At 35.0% G+C, this 12,067-nt stretch overlaps 1 protein-coding gene across 6 annotated transcripts in view; it reads right to left on the bottom strand.

Moving 5' to 3' along the window:
• Fut8 (fucosyltransferase 8) overlaps positions 1–12,067 on the bottom strand; it is a 337,229-nt gene that overhangs the window by 119,592 nt on the left and 205,570 nt on the right. The gene's annotated exons all lie outside the window — the stretch shown is intronic.

Here is a 12,067-nt window from a genome sequence, read left to right as displayed (position 1 = left end):
AAAGCGTATTGAGCAAAACATTACACGAGGAAGAAATGAAAAACAATAACCAAAACCATCAGTGGAAAGTGCCTCTATAAAGTCAGAGGGCGGGGGAAAAGCTAATCTTGGAGAAACAAACTAAAAGAAGATAAATAATCAAACATGGCTGGAAGTACAAACCATAGTAACTCTAAATGTTAATGGCTTAAACTCTCCAATAAAGCGACATAGGCTGGTAACATGGATTAAAAAAACAAATCCAACAATATGCTGCCTCCAGGAGACACATCTGATTGGAAAACACATACACAGGCTGAAGGTGAAAGGTTGGGAAAAAATATACCACGCACACGGTCCTCTTAAGCAGGCAGGAGTGGCCATCCTCATATTGAATAAAATTGACTTCATGACTAAATTAATCAAGAGATAAGGAAGGACATTATATACTGTTAAAAGGAACCATTCACCAACATGACATAACAATTATCAATATTTATGCACCAAATAATGGTGCTGTGACATTCATAAAAGAAATTCTCCTCAAGTTCAAAAATCAAATAGACCACAACACAATAATTAAGGGTGACTTCAACACACCTCTCTCACCATTGGACAGATCTTCCAAACAAAAGTTGAATAAACAAACTATAGAACTCAATACCACAATCAACAACCTAGACTTAACTGACATATATAGAATATATCATCCAACATCAAGTGGCTATACTTTTTTCTCAACAGCACATGGATCCTTCTCAAAAATAGACCATATATTATGCCATAGGGCATCCCTCAGTAAATAAACAGGGGTGGAGATAATACCATGCATTTTATCTGATCATAATGGAATGAAAATGAAAATCAATGATAAAAGAAGGAAGGAAAAATCCTACATCACATGGAAAATGAACAATATGTTACTGAATGATCAATGGGTTACAGAAGACATAAAGAAGCAAATCAAAAAATTCTTAGAGATAAATGAAAATACAGACACAACATATCGGAATCTATGGGACACAATGAAAGCAGTTTTAAGAGGGAAATTCATCACCTGGAGGTCATTCCTCAAAAAAAGAAAAAACCAACAAATAAATGAGCTCACACTTCATCTCAAAGACCTAGAAAAGGAAGAGCAAAACAACAGCAAAAGTAGCAGAAGACAAGAAATAATTAAAATCAGAGCAGAAATCAATGAAATTGAAACAAAACAAACTATTGAAAAAATTAACAAAACTAAAAGTTGGTTCTTTGAAAAAATAAATAAGATTGACAGACCCTTAGCCATGCTAAAGAAGAGAAGAAGAGAGAGAACTCAAATTACTAACATCCGGGATGAAAAAGGCAATATCACAACAGACACTACAGAAATACAGAAGACAATTAGAAATTATTTTGAAAACCTATATTCCAATAAAATAGAAGATAGTGAAGACATCGATAAATTCCTTAAGTCATATGATTTGCCCAGACTGAGTCAGGAGGATACCCACAACTTAAACAGACCAATATCAATAGATGAAATAGAAGAAGAAATCAAAAGACTTCCAACCAAGAAAAGCCCAGGACCGGATGGGTATACAGCGGAGTTTTATAAAACCTTTAAAGAAGAATTAATACCAATACTTTTCAAGTTATTTCAGGAAATAGAAAAAGAGGGAGCTCTGCCAAATTCATTCTATGAGGCCAATATCACCCTGATTCAGAAACCAGACAAAGACACCTCAAAGAAAGAAAACTACAGACCAATATCTCTGATGAACCTAGATGCAAAAATCCTCAATAAAATTCTGGCGAATCGGATACAAAGGCACATCAAAAAAATTGTACACCATGATCAAGTAGGATTCATCCCTGGGATGCAAGGATGGTTCAATATACGGAAATAAATAAATGTTATTGACCACATCAATAGACTCAAAGATAAGAACCATATGATCATCTCGATAGATGCAGAAAAAGCATTCGACAAAGTACAGCATCCCTTTATGTTCAAAACACTAGAAAAACTAGGGATAACAGGAACTTACCTCAACATTGTAAAAGCTATCTATGCTAAGTCTGAGGCTAGCATCATTCTGAATGGAGAAAAATTGAAGGCATTCCCTCTAAAATCTGGAACAAGACAGGGATGCCCTCTCTCACCACCTCTATTCAATATAGTTCTCAAAACACTGGCCAGAGCAATTAGACAGATGAAAGATATTAAAGGCATAAAAATAGGAAAAGAAGAACTTAAATTATCACTATTTGCGGAAGACATGATTCTATACCTTGAAGACCCAAAAGGGTCTACAAAGAAACTACTAGAACTAATAAATGAATTCAGCAAAGTGGCAGGATATAAAATCAACACGCATAAATCAAAGGCATTTCTGTATATCAGCGACAAAACTTCTGAAATGGAAATGAGGAAAAATACTCCATTTACAATATCCTCAAAAAAAAGTAAAACACTTGGGAATCAACCTAACAAAAGAGGTGAAAGATTTATACAATGAAAACTACAAAACCCTAAAAAGAGAAGTAGAAGAAGATCTTAGAAGATGGAAAAATATAAACTGTTCATGGATAGGCAGAACTAACATCATCAAAATGGTGATATTACCAAAAGTTCTCTATAGGTTTAATGCAATCCCAATCAAAATCCCAACGGCATTTCTTGTACAAATAGATAAAGCAATCATGAAATTCATATGGGAAAATAAAAGACCCAGAATAGCAAAAGCAATTCTAAGCAGGAAGCGTGAATCAGGCGGTATAGCGATACCAGATTTCAAACTATATTACAGAGCAATAGTAACAAAGATAGCATGGTACTGGTACCAAAACAGGCGGGTGGACCAATGGTACAGAATAGATGACACAGAGACTAATCCACAAAGCTACAACTATCTTATATTTGATAAAGAAGCTAAAAGCATGCAATGGAGGAAGGATAGCATCTTCAACAAATGGTGCTGGGAAAACTAGAAATCCATATGCAACAAAATGAAACTGAATCCCCTCCTCTCGCGATGCACAAAAGTTAACTCAAAGTGGATCAAGGAGCTAGATATCAAATCAGAGACTCTGCGTCTGATAGAAGAAAAAGTTGGCTCCGATCTACATATTGTGGGGTCGGGTTCCAAATTCCTTAATAGGACACCCACAGCACAAGAGTTAACAACAAGAATCAATAAATGGGACTTACTTAAACTGAAAAGTTTTTTCTCAGCAAGAGAAACAATAAGAGAGGTAAATAGGGAGCCTACATCATGGGAACAAATTTTTACTCCTCACACTTCAGATAGAGCCCTAATATCCAGAGTATACAAAGAACTCAAAAAATTAAACAATAAGAAATCAAATAACCCAATCAACAAATGGGCCAAAGACCTGAACAGACACTTCTCAGAGGAGGACATACAATCAATCAACAAGTACATGAAAAAATGCTCACCATCTCTAGCAGTCAGAGAAATGCAAATCAAAACCACCCTAAGATAACATCTCACTCCAGTAAAATTGGCAGCCATTATGAAGTCAAACAACAACATGTGCTGGCGAGGATGTGGGGAAAAGGGTACTCTTGTACATTGCTTGTGAAACTGCAAATTGGTGCAGCCAATTTGGAAAGCAGTATGGAGATTCCTGGGAAAGCTGGGAATGGAACCACCATTTGACCCAGCTATTGCCCTTCTCCGACTATTCCCTGAAGACCTTAAAAGAGCGTACCACAGGGATACTGCCACCTGGATGTTCATAGCAGCACAAGTCACAATTGCTAGACTGTGGAACCAACCCAGATGCCCTTCAATAGATGAATGGATAAAAAAAATGTGGCATTTATACACCATGGAATATTACGCAGCACTAAAAAATGACAAAATCATGGAATCTGCAGGGAAATGGATGGCACTAGAGCAGATTATGCTTAGTGAAGCTAGCCAATCCCTAAAAAACAAATACCAAATGTCTTCTTTGATATAATGAGAACAACTAAGAACAGAGCAGGGAGGAAGAGCAGGAAGAAAAGATCAACATTAAACAGATACATTAGGTGGGAGGGAAAGGGAGTGAAAAGGGAAATTGCATGATAATGGAGGGAGACCCTCATTGTTATATAAAATTACAGATAAGAGGTTGTGAGAGGAACGGGAAAATAAACAAGGAGAGAAATGAAATACAGTCGATGGGGTAGAGAGAGAAGATGGGAGGGGAGGGGAGGCGGGATAGTAGAGGATAGGAAAGGTAGCAGAATACAACAGTTACTAATGGGGCATTATGTAAAAATGTGGATGTGTAACAGATGTGATTCTGCAATCTGTATTTGGGGTAAAAATGGGAGTTCATAACCAACTTGAATCTAATGTATGAAATATGATATGTCAAGAGCTTTGTAATGTTTTGAACAACCAATAAAAAAAATAAAAATAAAAAAAAGTTCTTGGGATATAATACACTGCATGATGACTGTAGTTAATACAAATATATTGTTTACTTGAAATGTGCTAAGAGAGCACACCTTAAATGTCATCACACAACCAATGGTAACTGTGCAGTAAAGCACATAATGATGGTAATCCTCACACAATGAGTATGTATACAAAACCATCTTATTGTATAAACCAGAAATTTACCTTTTCCTTTTCCTTTTTTTTTTTTTTTCCCTGCGGTGCTGGGCATCAAACTAGGCCTTACACAATCTAAGATCTAGACAAGTTTTCTACCACTAAAGTATATCTTCAATCATTTTTTCACTTTCTAGTTATATTTTAGATAAGATGGAAAAATAAAAACAGTCCAAAGAAAGAAATCTCTTCTAAAGAAAACAAAACCCAAGGGGGGGGGTCCAAGATGGCGGAATAGAGGAAGACCTGTTTCTGGATGTTCTGTGACATGAAACCAAGAAAGCAGACGGCAGCTTCTCCAAAAGTTCTCACCTAGACGAAATGCAACATCTCAGAGAGTGTGAGAGGATTCCTGTACGTGGATTGTTGCAGAAATCACCAGCAGTGCAACCACGCACGCAGAAATCAGAGCCTCTGTGTTCGAGTGGAACTCTGGACTCCAGACCCAAAGCCCGAAGTTCTAGCTCACGCAGGGCTCTCAGGCGGATTAGCAAAATCACCTATCTGCACCTCTGCAGAACTTCAGACTGCTCTCTGCTCGAATGCAGGTCACTCAGGTTCTACCCATCCACAGCATAAGGCCATCACCCAGCTCCCCAACCTCACCAGACACCCTGGTACTGGAAGCAGTCCAACTCCATCTTGGAAAACCTCTCTCGACATTTTGGTGGGTGTGGCTATCAAATCAGACCTCCATTTGAGCAGCATATCATCCTACATCCGACCCCCAGTTCATTGCCAACCGCCAGAAACTGTAAACCTTTTATGAAACTACTGATTATATTGTTAATAATAATTGAATCCAACATTTCTTCACATTGAGACTAAACTCTAAATGTCTTAATAACAAAAATTTGTTCATAGGTGATGTATTGTTGATATTGGGATCTGTTAACATTGTCCTTCCCCACAAAGGAGGGATCCTGGAACCCTACAAGAGCACTACAAATCTATAGGGTAAAAATAATAACACACCAGACACACAGAGCTGGAAAGGAAGGCACATGAGCAACATGAAAAGACAAGGAAAAAAAGTACCAAAAACAAATCAAGACAACACATCATTAGAAGCATTGGCAGCTAAGAAAAAATGACAGAGAAAGATTTCAGGATATACATGGTTAAAATGTTCTGTGATCTCAAAGAAGATATATGAGAACAAATACAGGCAGTGAAAGATCACTTCGACAATGAGCTACATAAACAAATTGAAGAAGCAAAAGATCAACTCAACAGGGAAGCAGAAGTACTAAAAAAATGAAAAAAACAAACAGAAATCCTTGAAATGAAAGAAAGAATAAACCAAATTAAAAACTCGAATGAAAGCATCACCAACATAGTAGACCACTTAGACAATAGGACATCAGACAATAAAGATAAAGTATTTCATCTTAAAAAGAACATTGACTTCAGAGTGAAAATGATAAGAAACCACGAGCAGAACATCCAAGAAATATGAGATAGCATAAAAAGACCAAATTTAAGAGTTACTGGGATAGAGGAAGTGCGGCACGCACAAAGGTCCAAACCAATATGAAATAATATCAGATAAAATAATATCAGAAAACTTTCCAAGCAAGAACAATGAATTAGAAATCCAAATTCAAGAAGCCTACAGGATGCCAAATGTACAAAATCACAACAAATCTACACCAAGGCACTTTATAATGAAAAGCCCAACATACAGAATAAGAAGAAAATTTTAAAAGTCACAAGAGAAAGAAATCAGATTACATAAAAGGGAAAACCAATTAGGATAACAGCGGATTTTTAAAACAGATCCTGAAAACATGAAGATTCTGGAACAATATAATGGGTGCCAACCAAGAATCTTGTATCCAGCAAAAATAAGCTTTAGATTTAAAGATGAAACAAAAACCTTCCATGATAAACAAAAGTTAAAAGAAAACTGGAATTACAAAACAGCCTTGGCAAAATATTTCATGAAGAGGAAATGAAAAACAACAATGAACATCAGCAGAGGGAGGTAGAACATTAAAGGAAAAACTAATTAAAGAGGAAAACCAACTCAAATAACAAAAATAAACAAATATGGCTGAAAATACAAACCATGTCTCAATAGCAACCCTAAATGGCTTAAACTCACCAATCAAAAGACATAGGCTAGCAGATTGGATTAAAAAAGAAGATCCAACAATATGCTGCCTCCAGGAGACTCATCTTATAGGAAAAGACATATACAGACTGAAGGTGAAAGGTTGGGAAAAATCATACCACTTACATGAACTGCGGAAGCAAGCAGGGGTGTTTCCATACTTATATCAAATAAAGTAGACTTCAAGCCAAAGTTAATCAAAAGGGATAAAGATGGAAATTACATATTGCTCAAGGGAGCCATAACCAACAACACATAACAATCATAAATATATATGCACCAAACAATGGAGTAGCTATGTTCATCAAACTAACTCTTCTCAAGTTCAAGAGTCAAATTGACAACAACACAATAATCTTGGGTGACTTTAACATACTTCTCTCACCACTGGATAGATCTTCCAAACAAAAGTAGAATAAAGAAACTAAAGAACTCAATAACACTATCAATAACTTAGACTTAACTGATGTATAAATATTTCAACCTGCTCAAGCAGATACACTTTCTTCTCAGCAGCACATGGATCATTCTCTAAAACAGACCATATACTATGCCACAAAGCAACTCTTAGCAAATATAAAAAAGTAGAGATACTACCATGCATTTTATCAGATCATAATGGAATGAAATTGGAAATGAATGACAAAAAATAAAAACTTCTCCATCACCTGGAGATTAAACAATATGCTACTGTGACAATGGGTCACGGAAGACATCAAGGAGGAGATTAAAAAATTCTTAGAGGTAAATGAGAACATAGATACAACATATTGAAATCTCTGGAACACTATGAAAGCAGTACTAAGAGGAAAATTCACTGCATGGAATTCATTCCTTAAAAGAAGAAAAAGTCAACAAATAAATGACCTCACACTACATCTCAAAGCCCTAGAGGGAAGAAAAAAAAAAAGAACAAATCAGCAAAAGTAGTAGAAGGCGAGAAATAATTAAAACTAGAGCTGAAATCAATAAAATCGAAACAAAAGAAACAATTGAAAAAAATTGGCAAAACAAGAAGTTGGTTTTTTGAAAAAGTAAATAAAATTGACAGACCCTTAGCCACACTAAGAGAAGGAGAGAGAGAACTCAAATTACTAGCATACATGATGAAAAAGGTAATATCACAACAGACACTACAGAAATACAGAGGATAATTAGAAATTATTTTGAAAACTTATTTTCCAATAAAATAGAAGACATTGAAGGCATCGACAAATTTTTTAAGTCATACGATTTGCCCAGATTGAGTCAGGAAGATATACACAATTTAAATAGACCAATATCAAGTGAGGAATTAGAAGATGCCATCAGAAGCTTATCAACCAAATAAAGCCCAGGACCGAATGGATAAACAGCCGAGTTCTATAAGTCCTCTAAAGAAGAACTAATACTAATACTCTTCAATTTATTTCAAGAAATATAAAAAGAGGCAGTAATTCCAAACTCATTCTAATGAGGCCAATAGCATCCTGATCCCCAAACCAGGCAAAGATATCTCAAAGAAAGAAAACTTCAGACCAATATCTCTGATGAACACAGATGTAAAAATTCTCAATAAAATTCTGGCAAATCAAATACAAAAACATATCAAAAAGATTGTGCACCATGATCAAGTGGAATTCATCCCAGGGATGCAAGATTGGTTCAACATATGGAAATCAATAAATGCAATTCATCACATCAACAGACTTAAAGATAAGAATCATATGATCATCTCAATAGATGCAGAAAAAAAACATTTGACAAAATACAGCACCACTTTATGGTCAAACACTAGAAAAACTAGGGATAAGGCTATCTATGCTAAGCCTCAGGCCAACATCAATCTAAAAGGAGAAAAATTGAAGGCATTTCCTCTAAAAACTGGAACAAGAGAGGGATGCCCTCCTTTCACTACTTCTATTCAACATAGTTCTTGAAACACTGGCCAGAGCAATTAGATGGATGAAAGAAATTAAAGGGATACACATAGGAAAAGAAGAACTTAAATTAGCACTATTTGTTGACAATATGATTCTATACCTAGAAGACCCAAAAAAACTCTACCAGAAAACATCTAGAACTAATAAATTAATTCAGCAAAGTAGCAGGACATACAATCAACCCCCATAAATCAAAGGCATTTCTGTATATCAAGGACAAATCCTCCGAGAAGGAAATGAGGAAAACTACCCCATTCACAATAACCTCAAAAAAAAAAAAAATAAAGATACTTGGGAATCAACTTAATGAAAGAGGTAAAAGATCTATACAATGAAAACTACAGAACCCTAAAGAGAGAAATCAAAGAAGACCTTAGAAGATGAAAAGATCTACCTTGATCTTGGATAGGCAGAATTAATATTATCAGAATAATAATTAATGTTATCAGAATGACCATACTACCAAAAGTACTATATAGATTTAATGCAATTCCTACCAAAATCCCAATGGCATTCCTCATAGAATTAGAAGAAGCAATCATGAAATTCATCTGGAAAAAATAAGAGACCCAGAATAACTAAAACAATCCTTAGCAGGAGGAGTGAAGCAGATGGCATCACTATATCAGATCTTAAATATACTACAGAGTAATAGTAACAAAAACAGCATGATATTGGCACCAAAATAGACTGGTAGACCAATGGTACAGAATAGAGGACACAGAGACTAAAGCACAAAATTATAATTATCTTATATTAGACAAAGGTACCAAAAACATGCACTGGAGAAAAGATAGCATCTTCAACAAATGTTGCTGGGAAAACTAGAAATCCATATGCAACAAAATGAAATGAAACTCATCACGCACAAAACTGAACTCAAAATGGATCAAGGAACTAGGAATTAAACCAGAGACTCTGCGTCTAATAAAAGAAAAAGTAGGCCCTAATCTTCATCATGTGAGATTAGGCTCCAACTTCCTTAATAAGACTCTTATAGGGCAAGAATTAGAACCAAGAATCAATAAATGGGATGGACTTAAACTAAGAAACAATCTGTGAGGTGAACAGAGAGCCTACATCCTAGAAGCAAATATTTACCTCTCACACATCAGATAGAACTAATCTCTAGGGTATATAAAGAACACAAAAAGCTAACCCAATCAACAAATGGGCTAAGGACCTGAACAGACACTTCTCAGAAGAGGATATACAATCAATCAACAAATATATGAAAAAAATGCTCATCATCTCTAGCAATCAGAGAAATGCAAATTAAAACTACTCTAAGATATCATCTCACTCCAGTCAGAGTGGCAGCTATTATGAAGACAACAATAAGTGTTCCTGAGGATGTGGGGAAAAAGGTACACTCATACATTGCTGGTGGGACTGCAAATTGCTGCAGCCAATTTGGAAAGCAGTATGGAGATTCCTTGGAAATCTGGGAATAGAACCACCATTTGACCCAGCTATCCCTCTCCTTGGACTATTCCCAAGGACTTAAAAACAGCATACTACAGGGACACAGCCACATCAATGTTTATAGCAGCACAATTCACAACAGCTAAACTGTAGAGCCAACCTAGATGCCCTTCAGTGGATGAATGGATAAAAAAAAATGTGGCATATATACACAAATGTGGCATATATACACAATACTAAGCATTAAAAGAGAATAAAATCATGGCATTTGCAGGTAAATGGATGGTGTGGGAGAAGATAATGCTAAGTGAAGTTAGCCAATCCCAAAAAAACAAATGCCAAATGTTTTCTCTGATATAAGAAGGATGACTCATAGTGGTGTAGGGAGGGGGAGCATGGGAGGATTAGATGAATTCTAGATAGGGAAGAGGGGTGGGATGGAAAGGGAGGGGGCAGGGGATTAGGAAGGGTGGTGGAATGTGATGGACATCAGTATCCAAAGTACATGTATGAAGACTCGATTTGGGTGTCAACATACTTTATATACAGAGATATGAAAAAATGTGGTATATATGTGTAATAAAAATTGTAATGCAAAAAAAGTACAAGTGTAAAGGAAAAAAAAAAAAATCAAAACCCACATTTTCCCCTATCAGTGAAGTCTCTGTGTGTGCTTCTTAGAGAAATCTAAATAAGAAAACTAATAGACTTAACTTCTAACTTTTCAGAAAATAAAAATTTTTGTCCAGAGGCACCTTATAAACTATAATTTGGGCAAGTATAAAAATAAAGTAGGTAGGGCTGATATTGTGGCTCAGTGTTAAAGCGCTTGCCTAGCATGTGTGAGGCATTGAGTTTAATCCCTAGCACCACATAAAAAATACTAAATAAAGGTATTATGTTCATTTACAACTAAAAAAATAAAATAAAAAAATGAAGTGGGTAAAAAATGTACTATAACTAATGTAAGATGTAAGTAAAAGGGGAAACTGAATGTGGGCTACATGGGCACTATTTTCTCAAATTTCTGTAAATACAACACTGTTCTAAAAATAAAAAAAAAGTCTACTAATAAAACATGAATAAATAAACATGAGGATTTTTGTGTTACTGAAAATCACCAGAGGGAAACATAAGTGTATTTTAATTTTAATTCTTCTATTTAAGGATCTTAAAAATAGCTACTGTGAAGGTATTTTCATATTTCACATTTGGTATATATTACAAACACTTTCTATTTGTACATTTATAACTTTAAAGGTTATTTCTCTAATATTTGGTTGTGTTGTTCATTTCTGAAGTTAAATTACTACTCTGTGAAGTTGTGTCTCAGATGCATTATAATTTCTGCTTAAGATAGCAAAAGAAACTAATTAGGGCACCTGTACTTTCCATATTGTCTTCATTGAAATTCTATTTAACATATACTAAATGTCAGTGTCAGGAATTCTAATACATTTGTAGCAGAATTACCTAACAAAAAAGTATAACATTGGTTTACATTAATTTTTTCATGGGCCCATTTATTATATTCACTTTTCATTTGTACAAAATCATGAAGTACATGTACAAATTATATTTATAAAATGAGGTTTAAAAATTATTTTAATTTTAAAGAGACCTGAAAATCAAATTCAAGTAATTTAATTAAGTCATTTAAACATTCTATCAGTAGCCAATATTAAAAATTTCCTGTTATATACACATAGTCTACCCATATCAAATCTTCAAATCTGTATTTTCCTACAAAACTTCAGCAAACCACATAATCACCAACCCCAATTTATCAGGCACTTGGTGTCTAGTATCTGCTATAGGATAGAGATATATTAAGAATTAGTCAATATTTGGTCTAATGGTCTAAATATGGCATGACGACAAGCTGGGCTAAAAATTTCACAGGGACTGCATAGTGTGGGGTCTCATAATTCAATGACCCTTGAAATCCATGTTATCATATTTCTAAAGAATCATTAATGCTAAAATGATTCCAATAAACTGACAGATTT

The sequence above is a fragment of the Ictidomys tridecemlineatus genome, chromosome 5 (assembly GCF_052094955.1).
Source record: "Ictidomys tridecemlineatus isolate mIctTri1 chromosome 5, mIctTri1.hap1, whole genome shotgun sequence".
NCBI classification, from domain to species: domain Eukaryota; kingdom Metazoa; phylum Chordata; class Mammalia; order Rodentia; family Sciuridae; genus Ictidomys; species Ictidomys tridecemlineatus.
This window is presented reverse-complemented; position numbering and strand designations above follow the sequence as displayed.